The sequence below is a fragment of the Sebastes umbrosus genome, chromosome 5 (genome assembly GCF_015220745.1).
Source record: "Sebastes umbrosus isolate fSebUmb1 chromosome 5, fSebUmb1.pri, whole genome shotgun sequence".
NCBI lineage: Eukaryota > Metazoa > Chordata > Actinopteri > Perciformes > Sebastidae > Sebastes > Sebastes umbrosus.
The window spans coordinates 13,442,742-13,454,738 of NC_051273.1; positions in this window are offsets into that span (position 1 = coordinate 13,442,742).

The window sequence follows — 11,997 nt, forward strand, 5'->3', positions numbered from 1 at the left end:
AAAAATGCCAAGCCCAGTGCAGATTAGGCACATCTCTCAGGGTGTCTAAAAATGTTTGGTAGTTGCAAAATTGAAATTCTCTCATTTATTTTGCATGGTGACACAATAATTTATTATGCTACTTCTCATTAACAGTGTGTCAAATGAAGTTGACGGGTAGAACGCATTTGTAGCTTCATCACATCACAATATTGTGTCTGGCATGTCACATTGTATAAATGGCAAACACATTGTATCATGCCTGCTCTATCAATTTGCATTTGAAATATTTATTGAAGCTATTAAGGTGATATACAACCTGAAGCCAGTCAATATTAGCCACCAGTGCAGTAACACAGTGCGTGACTCTTCCCTCAGAGAATATAATGGCTCATATTAGCAAAGAAGAAGCAACAAAACACGTTTCAAGCATTTTTATGCTCTAATGGGCTGTAATTTCTGGGTATTATTGCTCTATGGATGCGACGATATCAAAAGCAAGAGTGCAGTTCTTCAACAAAGACCACTTTAGCACAGTTTCCTTATTATAGGTAATTGATGCAAGACTGAGCAACAAGAAAGAAAAAAAGTGACATTTGGTCTGAAAACCTCGCAGGAAAGAACTTCGCACTCAGGAATGTATTTCACACAAAATACATTCCTTAGTGTGTTTTCTGAGCCAAAATCTCACTCTGTTAGTGAGCTGAGCTGCCCAATTACTGCAAAATGAACTCAGGTGAGTCACACTGAGTGTAAATGTTATGACTGTTGTGCTTTTTGGTGATTGTTTATTTCATATATGCAAATATTAGGAGCAGCAGTTACACTTGTTCTATGTGTGTGTGTGTGGGTTGGAATCTGTGCAAACATTAGCAAGCTAAGCTAAATAGCTTCGACTTTTCAAGTGGGAGCTAGTGAGCTTAGCAATGGTTCCTTCCAAATGTTGAATGTTGTAAAAGGACAAACATGTTACTGTAAATTGCTACCAGTGAGCAACCTCTGGTTCAGAAAAGTGAAGCCAATGCGGAAGTGCCTTAAACTTGCATTCTTTCTAATAGCCAGCAGGGGGCGACTCCTCTGGTTGCAAAATGAAGTTTGATTGTATAGAAGTCTATGAGAAAATGACCCTACTTCTCACTGGATTTATTACCTCAGTAAACATTGTAAACATGAGTTAATGGTCTCAATCGCTAGTTTCAGGTCTTCTTCAATACAGCATGATGTTCATTTAGTAAATTATGGTCCCATTTAGAGTCAAATAGACCATAAAGCAGGGTATGCTTTAGGGTGTGGTTACCCTGTGATAGAAAGGTCGCTACCGGTCTGGGTTGTCCGGTCTGGGAGTTGTTCACGTTTTCATTTTACAACTTTAACCCTTTCACAGTGTGTTTTCAGTTCATGAAAGTTAATTGTAACATTTTGGTCGTCTAAAAGCGTTCGGTTGTACTTAGCTCCAACCTCTTGTGTCACCTCTGGTTTCAAAAAACAACCAAAATGTCGAACTCGAGGCTTCATAACGGCAGTCCAGAAACCAATGAGTGACGTCACGGTGACTATGCTCCAATAAATAACATGACAAACTCAAACCCAACAGGCAACAACAGCTGTCAGTGTGTCAGTGTGCTGACTTGACTATGACTTGCCCCAAACTGCATGTGATTATCATAAAGTGGGCATGTCTGTAAAGGGGAGACTCGTGGGTACCCACAGAACCCATTTTCAATCAAATATCTTGAGGTCAGAGGTCAAGGGACCCCTTTGAAAATGGCCATGACAGTTTTTCCTCGCCAAAATTTTGTAAAAGTTTGGAGCATTATTTAGCCTCCTCCTGTAGCTTCACTTAAGCTTTAAAACTGAGCCTGCTACAACGTGTTAACGTGTTATCGCTTTAACTTTGACAGCCCTAATTTACTTACACAGAAAATGAGGAAAATTCAATTTTCAAGTCGACTTTAAGTAAGTAACCATGGAGCCAGGAGTCAATAAGCTTAGCTTAGCATAAAGACTGGAAGCAGGAGGAGCTGCTGTAGACTGTCTCTGTTCAAAGTTAAAACATACGCTTACCAACACCTCTAGAGCTCGCTAATTAACACTTTGTGTCTTCTTTGTTTAATCCGTGCGCAAAATGTTGTAACTATATTTCTTCTTTGCAGCCTCTCTGCTGGTTGCTGCTGTTCTCTGTGAATTAGTTACAACACGTCTCCCTATTTTTAGTACATTTCTGTTTGCGCATGGATTAGCAAACAAGATTCAATGTGTTAGTAAGTGTGCATTAAAGGTGTTTTCTTATTTTTATTTCTTTACTTTGAACAGAGCCAGGCTAGTTCCCACTGCAGCCTCGCCATCGCTTCTGGCTCCAGCTCCACACGCAACACACACACACACACACACACACACATTGGAGGGGCATCATCATCTCGTCTAACTCTCTGCAATTAAAGCGAATAAGCACATTTATAGAACAAGCCTAATTGCATTGCAACCGTACATTTTTAATATAATTGTGATATTTTTGCTCCACCGAGAATACTCACAGTCCTGAGCCCAGATAGCCTCTCAAGTTGTACCAAATTCCCTGGCTCCATCTCTAATTTTCTGCAGGCTACAGAGAGCATTTGGTTCTGATGCGTTAATCATTCCTGTTGTAAGAAACTCTTAATTGCATCTTGTTATGTTATGGTTGAATGAGCTGCGGCATCGGTGTATTACACAGTGTAAATTCTGGTCTTTGCAGGGATCAAACCTGATCAAACCTGCAAGCCTCCAGTCATGCAGCTAATCTCTAATCACCGTGTCGCCCTGCCATATGCTCACCTCACTATGTATATGTTTACTAACGACAATATAAGCTGCCTGCTAGAATTATTCATACAGCTTGAGCATGCGGTGTCACTTGACACACTTGATGTTGTTCAGAGATCAAAACTAGAGACCAACTGTCACACCTCATAATGAGCTAAAAATGTGTGTGTTTGCGTGTTAGTGTAAATCACATGTACGTGCGTGCATCATCAGTAGACTCTTCTTGTCTTTTACCGCCTTAATAAACTGTGCGGTTGCCATGGGGACCGCTCCTCACAGGCGGGAGGATCAGTGGCCCTTCTTTTGCGATAAATACAGAGACTCTGTTAGACTGCACATGAAGAATTAGTGTATTCCTCGGCTGCTGAACACTTAGCCTCACCACTGCTCTTGGTGCAGCGCATTCTCCGTAGCTCGATCATCAGTGATCTCTTTGGCAGCATCACCGTGTGTTTCAGAGGAGAATTGAGTTACCTACTTTGGAAGTAGAGCTGATTTTCACATTGCTTTTATTTATTCTTTATGTAAAGTTTATAAAAAAAAACATTGGAATTATGCAAGAGCCTTGTTGACAGCTCTCTGTTGGCAACTTTATAAGTTAAAAAAAAAGATTTGCCATATGCAAAAGATAGATATGTGAGGGATGTTTCCATAAGATTTGAAATGCTATATGCTGTGCACTGTAAAGTATGATTTCAAATTTACATCATTCTCTGACATGACACCCGTTTTGTATCTGAATTTCTGGGTCAAATGGGAGAAACAGGAGAATAGCACTGATCTGAACAAGGAGACATAAAATTTTCACAAGAAGTAAAAATAGAACAGAAGGCTCCTCAAGTAAAGGCTCCTTACGTCACTGGTAAGATCAACAGTGCCCCCTCCTGGTTGTTTCACTGTGTGTGTTAAACACTGCCTCTAAATGGTTGCTGGGGGAATTGAATGACATCTACAAGTTGCATTGTGTTCATCTGTAAAAATAGTGATTATGTCTGATCAGTTAAAAAGGACTAAAACAGACAGCGCTGACGGCAGCGAGAGTAATGGATATTTAAAGCTTTTGATGTGTTTTGCCTGCTGTGCTATCAGACAGAATTACGATGTTGGAGGATCAAAAGATTATGTTTTACCCACCAAGTTAATGTTTATCCAATCAGCCCCGAATGTGAAGAAAATTGCTCCTGTTACTCCCATGAAAACATTACGCAGCACGGCACCATAAACAAGGCAAACTGAACTCCTAACATTTAGAGGGGCCAGAATATCAATCCACTTTAAATAGGAAAAGGACAATAAGAAATAAGAAATATCCAAAATATGCTACTTGAAAACGTTGTATTTACTTAATAATGTTGATTCAAATTGCATTACAGAAGCACTTTGCTCTTGTTTCCTGTCTGTATCTCAACCGTCTCTATGCAAAAAAAAAGCCCCAAAAACATCTTAAAACAAAAATGTTGTGCCTTTGGGACACTATAGTCAGTCATTTGAGCATGTCCTTGTATATTTTGTTATGTCTGCTACTTTCTGAATCTGCAGTCTGTGCAGCTCAGAGGGATTTCCAAGAAAGTGAAAAGACAAGAATATCAAAACTATTGACTGACCAGCTACAACAGTCAACCAAACCAGATGCATGTGTAATGTTAGCTGGCTTATTTTGTTTTTTTTGGAAACGGACAGCCATTAAGCGTCAATTAAACCTGCAATAACAAACTGTAAACGCAAAAATGGCACATTGTCATCTTTTCAGTTGATATGGTGAATTTAGCAATGGTCTATTTTCACTTTTAGCAGACACAGAGCAACAGTAGCATTCATTTGGAGTTGCATTTCTGTCCACTTGGTCCAATATTCACTCTCCTTTTAGCTGTGATTTGGTCTGTCTTTTGGTCTCTCCTCTCCTTTCGCTGCTAAATGCTCCACTGTGTTCACCAGCTACAGTACATGTGTGTGTTCATGTGTGAGTCGTTCTGACACATCGAGCTGCCCACCTCAACTATGTTCCCTTAGGGAGTGAACCCTTTATCGACCATTATTGTTATTGGGTTTTAGATTAGGGTGGGCTTATTCAGGGTCACGTCTAGAAGGTAAAATTACCAATTTGCGAAATGGTTAAGGTCAGGATAGGTCATTCGGGCAGCGAGTCTCGCAAGAGTTTTCACACGTTTTCGCAGCTTGGGGGTTACCTTCTAGACACAACCTTTATTCAGATTGGTTGCAAGGAGCCTCACTGCAACTCGAGCCCACTGGCAGGGTTTATGGATTTGTGATGTACTTTTTGGATAGCTGAGAATAATCCTAAAAATATTACAGAAGCAAAAGCTGCCTCAGTATACAGTCAGTGCATGGTATTTGGTGCTTATAGACAGGATTCAGTAGACAATAACACAATAAGACACACAGACTTTTTGATGTTATTACTACACAAGTTAAGACACAGACACCTCTTTTTGTTGAGCTGTTGCTTTTCCACAAAGGAATTCCAATTTTTTAATGCTCATTGTTTAATCATCTGACTGTATGTGCTGTCTATAATAATTATGCACATCCGTACACCGTAGTAGCATCACTACAAGAAGTTATTGCAGCAAGTCTCAAAACTCCCACCTAAAATCACCTCAAAACTTATTTAAGATAAAGGTTTATCTTATCTTAAATATTATATATGCACTATGCATTAAGAACAATTACCTGTCCAATCCTTATCATTGACTTCACCCGCTGAAAAAAACTCAAGTATTTGGGAATCATCTTTCCCCACTAAACAGTTTCTGGTGTGATCTGTTTAACCCTTTAACTCCAAACAATAGACCTTTCATCAATGTGAGCACCTTCTGTTGCCTCTCAGAATGGCAGAATGGTGACTATAAAAACAACACTTCTCCTCACAATCAACTCCGTCTTCTCTGCAGTCTCATCCCTACACCCCCCTCTAACTAATTAAGTTCTCTAGACTCTATAATAATGAAAAAAAAAAAAATACAAAAGAAAAACCCAAAATAAGATTCACAGCCTGCAGAAAAACAGATCTTGTGGAACTCTGAAAGCATCAAACATTTATAATTACTTTTTTGGCAATAACTAAAGTTAGTGTATTATCTGATGGATCCATCAGAACATGGTTTGAAATATAACTGTTATATTCCAACGTGAATATACACTAATCCACTCATCTATCCACTTTCTATACCGCTTCTTGTCCCGTAAAGGGTCGCACGAGGCTGCAGTCTATTCCAGCACGCAATTAAAAAACATCAAAAACACTGCAGTTGTTGCAACTCTGATAGCTTGGGGCAAACCATAAAAAAAATCACTAATTTCACACACAGTCGCTAAGGAACAGTTCTTACTTAACAATAAACCACCGAGCTTAATTAACCAAATGGCTCTGTACAACTCTATCAGAACGACTCCCTTCTCAACTTGCTACAAAACTTCACAGTGTCGTCTAATTTCTCGCACATTTCATCTAAATAAAGAAACACAATTAGTCGATTTTAATTTCCAGGGAAGCAATTATGTATTTTACTTGTCAAGTCAACATGAAAAAGGTTTTAATTTCTGCAGAATTTTTGTAGAGTGGCATCACATGCGTTTTTCAAAATGGAAACATAAAGAGATTAAAAAAACAACATTCACGGCATTATCATAGCTCAATGCTGGCTGATGTAAGATCTGGAATTAAGCATAATATGATTTGATATTCTACTTATTGTGGAATTATATTTCTGTAGCCTTCAAGCTGGTTATATACCCTTTATTAGCTTACAGCTCCTGAAATGATCAGTGTCAATAGAAGCTGTGTGTTTCAGACAGCAGCCTGTGGCAATGAAATCTCACTTCAGCCGTCTGACCTCAGTTGCCAATTCTGTTAAGCCCCAGAGAGGCTGCTGCTATTCAAAAATAATAGCAACAACACAGCACGGTCATCACATATTATTACACTGTTGACACAACAGTCTGAAGTGTGTCATGATGCCGATCATAAACATATTCTTAAGATGACAGGAATGTTTTCAAATGAGGGGTTGTGCTACACTAAGCTTCTCGAGAGTGAAGTCTTAAAATTAATGTGTCCCCTCCCTGAAAACATGGCACGACTACTTAAGTGCAGAGCAACAAGATTTCTTAATAACATCGGGGAACATGTCAACAAGCTCATTTGGAGAGAGCGATGGTGGAATGATGGTGAGCTCAGTGGAAGTCGAACGGCAGAGGTGTCGTGAAGTGTCCGTGACCACCAAGTGTGCCAGCTCACAATTCACCCTTCATACTACATCCGACATACCTCGTTTCAGCGTACCTTAAATTAGAAGGGGAGGCAGTTTATGTCAGATCATGTGTCCTGGTGAAAAAGCAATCCGGTTTATGGCTCTTCCGAATTACCCGATTGATCATTCGTTGATGCTCATCTTCACCTGACACCAAATCAGCTTCCCTCGCTAATAACAAATCCGTATCAGAGACAGGGTTTCTCAGACTTTTTTGGATCCCGTACAGGGTAGAACATTTTTCCAAGGACCCCTCAAAATCATAACAATTAATCGTAATAGACTTTCGTAAATAAGCAAATGCTTCCTACAAGTTGTTCTCTTAGCCATTTGAACTATTTGTATTGTAAAACCTTTTAACATAAATATTTCAGACTTGTTTCATTGCGATAAACAGATTTTAATTTGAATCATGTTAAAGCTTCAGTGGGTAAAAATGGAGCAAATATGATTAAAAAAAAGTTATTTTTACAAAACGGTCACTATATCACAGTATAACGATGCATGAGACAGGTAATCTGATAAAGCCATGTGCCTCTGTGTCCTCCGGTGCTCCTAATGGCGTCTGCAAGATTTCACAGACCGGAGGAAACCAACCAATCAGAACCGAGCTGGAGCCTGCCGTCTCTGAGCAGCTGTCAATCACTCGCGAACTCCGATCAAACGGTCAAACTAGGCAGCGCTGATCAAATATGACTTAATATTCTGTTTCTGTAATGCCTATTTCTCTCCTCAAATGTTTTCAGAAACATCTTGTAGTGCACTGTTTAGCTGTAAGAGAAAGTTTGTGACCTGGCAGTCATGTTGAGAACAGTTGAGGAAATACCAAGCACCGCCCACCAGCCGGAGCAAATTTTCAAATTTTACAGCTAAATAGTACACTACAAGATGTTTCTGAAAACATTTGAGGCAAGAAATAGGCATTACAGTAACAGAATATTGATTCATATTTGATCAGCGCTGCCTAGTTTGACCGTTTGATCGGAGTTCGCGAGTCATTGACAGCTGCTTCCGTTGAATGAACAGCCAATAGGTCTGAAATGACCTGTGATTGTCCAAAGTCTCCCATCATGGGCTAGATTTTCTAAAGCCTGAAAACAGAGCCATGAGGAGGTGCAGAAGTCTAGTTATCTCTCAGAACACTTGAATTACAATATGCTGAAAGGTTATTATGGAATTTTTGCCCAATGATGCCAAAAACTGTCTCTCTACTGCCACTTTAAGATACACTGGTTAGCACATTTTGCTGTTGCCTTTCAGTAACTATTTTATTTTCTATTTTTTATATTAAAATATAAAACGTGTCCTCTATTTGCGAGCCAAGACTTATGTTTATTTATCCTCAAAATGTCAACATCCACTGCATAGCCCCCTTTCTGTGAACTGAACAAATACTGGTGCCAGGCTTTTAGTACTGTGCCAGGCATATTTTAATGTCTGGTAAACACTGTCCTCTAGTGCTCGCACTCCAACACACACACATACACACACACACGCATGCATACCACAGGATTATAACCCCCTTGTTGTCAATGCCAAAAAACAGGACTTTTAAAAACACCATGATGTTAATTCTTCTGTTCCACCAATCTTTTCTCTATAAGGAAGTGTTGAAATAGTGGCTTTTATAATAAAGCTCTTCAGCTGCATTGACTTTTTTGTGCCTCCAACACGGAGTAATAGCTGCAATTGGACAAAATTGTCTGTAGCCAGGGTTGTATTATCAGCTACCCTCAGATGGCTTTTAGCAGGGCTGGTGTAGTCTGCCTAATGAGGCAAGTCACAATCACAGAGTGAGCGGCGATAAAAAGGAGGGGATGGCCTGGCCCTCCTCCTCCAAATGACCTGATCAATCATTCACTAATGCTTCCTAACCAGCTGATCTCACCTGTCAACACAAGGTCAGGGTGTCCTGGTCCTTTCGGTGACAGGAGGTGGCGTGAATCTTGACGTGAAGCAACATCCGATTCGCAATCAGCCCGTCAGCCCGGCACTTGAAAGCCCGCAGGATATTAGAGATGTAAATGGAACATAATGGCGCTATTATAATTGTGCTCATCCTGTTAAGCCTTTGATGGCGATGTCTTCTCTCTGTGATTCAACACCATCTGGCTGAATCAGCGTAGGCAGGAGACGCAGAGCCAGGAGTAGTTGGGACAATCAGTCTTTGGTCAGGATGCGATCATCATCTTTGGCTAGTGACATGTCCCATTTGTTACGACTCAAAGTTGAGGTTTTGGTTTAGGAGCGCCAATTACTGTTCATCAGATCTTTTCCTCTACTTTCAGATCTCTCAGCATTAAATAATGTAGTTCAACTATCCAATAAGCATTTGATTTACCAAAGGACACAGAGTGCTTTGAGTGAACTTTAAGGGCATGCACGGTGACACTGTGTGCTGATATCTGCAAACAGTCCTGTTGGGCGAGTTGACCAAACAAACAAAACAGGTCACACAGACCTTGTAAACACCCACCTCTTTCAGTAAAAAACACCCTCCAAAAAGGTCATTTATGATCCAGTTTGCTGAATCCAAAGCTCGCCCACAACATGCAGTATTTTGACAATCAAATGGGATATTTAGAGAACAACAGGACCTGTTAACAAAGACTGTTTGTTTGCCAAATTGGCTGGTGGAGCAGACGAACCTGGCCGCCATTCAGATTTTGCTTTGTGCAGTTTCCACTCCATCTCTTACATATTGTAAGGAAAATAAGAATTGGCAAATATAATATGCAAATTGCGTTCTTTCTTTTTTTTTGTTTTTAGCAAAAGCAAAGAGTGCTGCAAACTTATCAGACAAAGTTGTCACTTAATTTAAAAAAAAAAAGATATTTTCTCTGACTTGATCTGGATTTCTTAACTTAAAAATATTGGGTCTCATGCAGGGAGAGATATACAAACAAATTTTCTCTTATTTTTGTTCATATGCACGATTTGTTCTTGTTTTGTTAGTACCCATTGATTTCAGGGATTCACCAATGTTTTCTTACTTTAGCGCTTCTCTTAGTTAAGAGAACATTTTACGAATGGTCAAGAGCACTCTTACCAATTTAAGAAAAAAACTTGTTTTCACAGTCAAAAAATTGTTTATCCAACGCAAGTAAACATAAGTTTTGTCCATAATTAATCAGGATTAATCATGCATTTTTTATCAGTTCAAAATGTACCTTAAAGGGAGATTTCAGTGGGCAATTATGCTTGCTTTATGCAAACGTATTTACACACGTAGGCAAAATCGTTGGTACCCTTCCGTTAAAGAAAGAAAAACCAACAATGGTCTCTGAAATAACTTGAAACTGACAAAAGTAATAATAAATAAAAATTCACTGAAAATTAACTAATGAAAATCAGATATTGTTTTTGAATTGTGGTTCAACAGAATCATTTTAAAAAACAAACTAATGAAACTGGCCTGGACAAAAATGATGGTACCCTTAACTTAATATTTAGTTGTACAACCTTTTGAGGCAATCACTTCAATCGAGTGATTTCTGTAACTCTCAATGAGACTTCTGCACCTGTCGACAGGTATTTTGGCCCACTCCTCGTGAGCAAACTGCTCCAGCTGTCTCAGGTTTGAAGGGTGCCTTCTCCAGACAGCATGTTTCAGCTCCTTCCACAGATGTTCAATAGGATTTAGATCCGGGCTCATAGAAGGCCACTTCAGAATAGTCCAATATTTTGTTCTTAGCCATTCTTGGGTGTTTTTAACTGTGTTTTGGGTCATTATCCTGTTTGAGGACCCATGACCTGCAACTGAGACCAAGCTTTCTGACACTGGGCAGCACATTTCGCTCCAGAATGCCTTGATAGTCTTGAGATTTCATTGTACCCTGCACAGATTCAAGACACCCTGTGCCAGATGCAGCAAAGCAGCCCCATAACATAACCGAGCCTCCTCCATGTTTCACATTAGGTACAGTGTTCTTTTCTTTGGATGCTTCATTTTTGCGTCTGTGAACATAGAGCTGATGTGACTTGCCAAAAAGCTCCAGTTTTGTCTCATCTGTCCAAAGGACATTCTCCCAGAAGCTTTGTGGCTTGTCAATATGCATTTTGGCAAATTCCAGTCTCGCTTTTTTATGATTTGCGTCCTCCTCGATTGTCTTCCATTAAGTCTACTTTGGCTCAAACAGCGACGGATGGTGCAATCTGTCACTGATGTACCTTGACCTTGGAGTTCACCTCTAATCTCTTTGGAAGTTGTTCTGGGCTCTTTGGTTACCATTCGTATTATCCGTCTCTTCAATTTGTCATCAATTTTCCTCTTGCGGCCACGTCCAGGGAGGTTGGCTACAGTCCCATGGACCTTAAACTTCTGAATAATATGTGCAGCTGTAGTCACAGGAACATCAGGCTGCTTGGAGATGGTCTTATAGCCTTTACCTTTAACATGCTTGTCTATAATTGTCCTTCTAACCTCCCGAGACAACTCTCTCCTTAGCTTTCTGTGGTCCATGTTCAGTATGGTACACACCATGATACCAAACAGCACAGTGACTTCTTTTGACCATTTAAATAGGCAGACTGACTGATTAAAAGTTTGAAGATACCTGTGATGCTATTTACAGGACACACCTTAGTTTAATATGTCCCTATGGTCAAATTATTTTCAATCTTTTCTAGGGGTACCATCATTTTTGTCCAGGCCAGTTTCATTAGTTTGTTTTTTAAAATGATTCTGTTGAACCACAATTCAAAAACTATAGCTGATTTTCATTAGCTCATTTTCAGTGAATTTTTATTTATTATTATTTTTGTCAGTTTCAAGTTATTTCAGTGACCATTGTGGGTTTTTCTTTCTTTAACGGAAGGGTACCAACAATTTTGCCTACGTGTGTATATATTTATAATTGGAAATCAATTACCAACACAGAACAATGACAAACATTTTCCAGAAACCCTCACAGGTACTGCATTTAGCATAAAAAATATGCTCAAA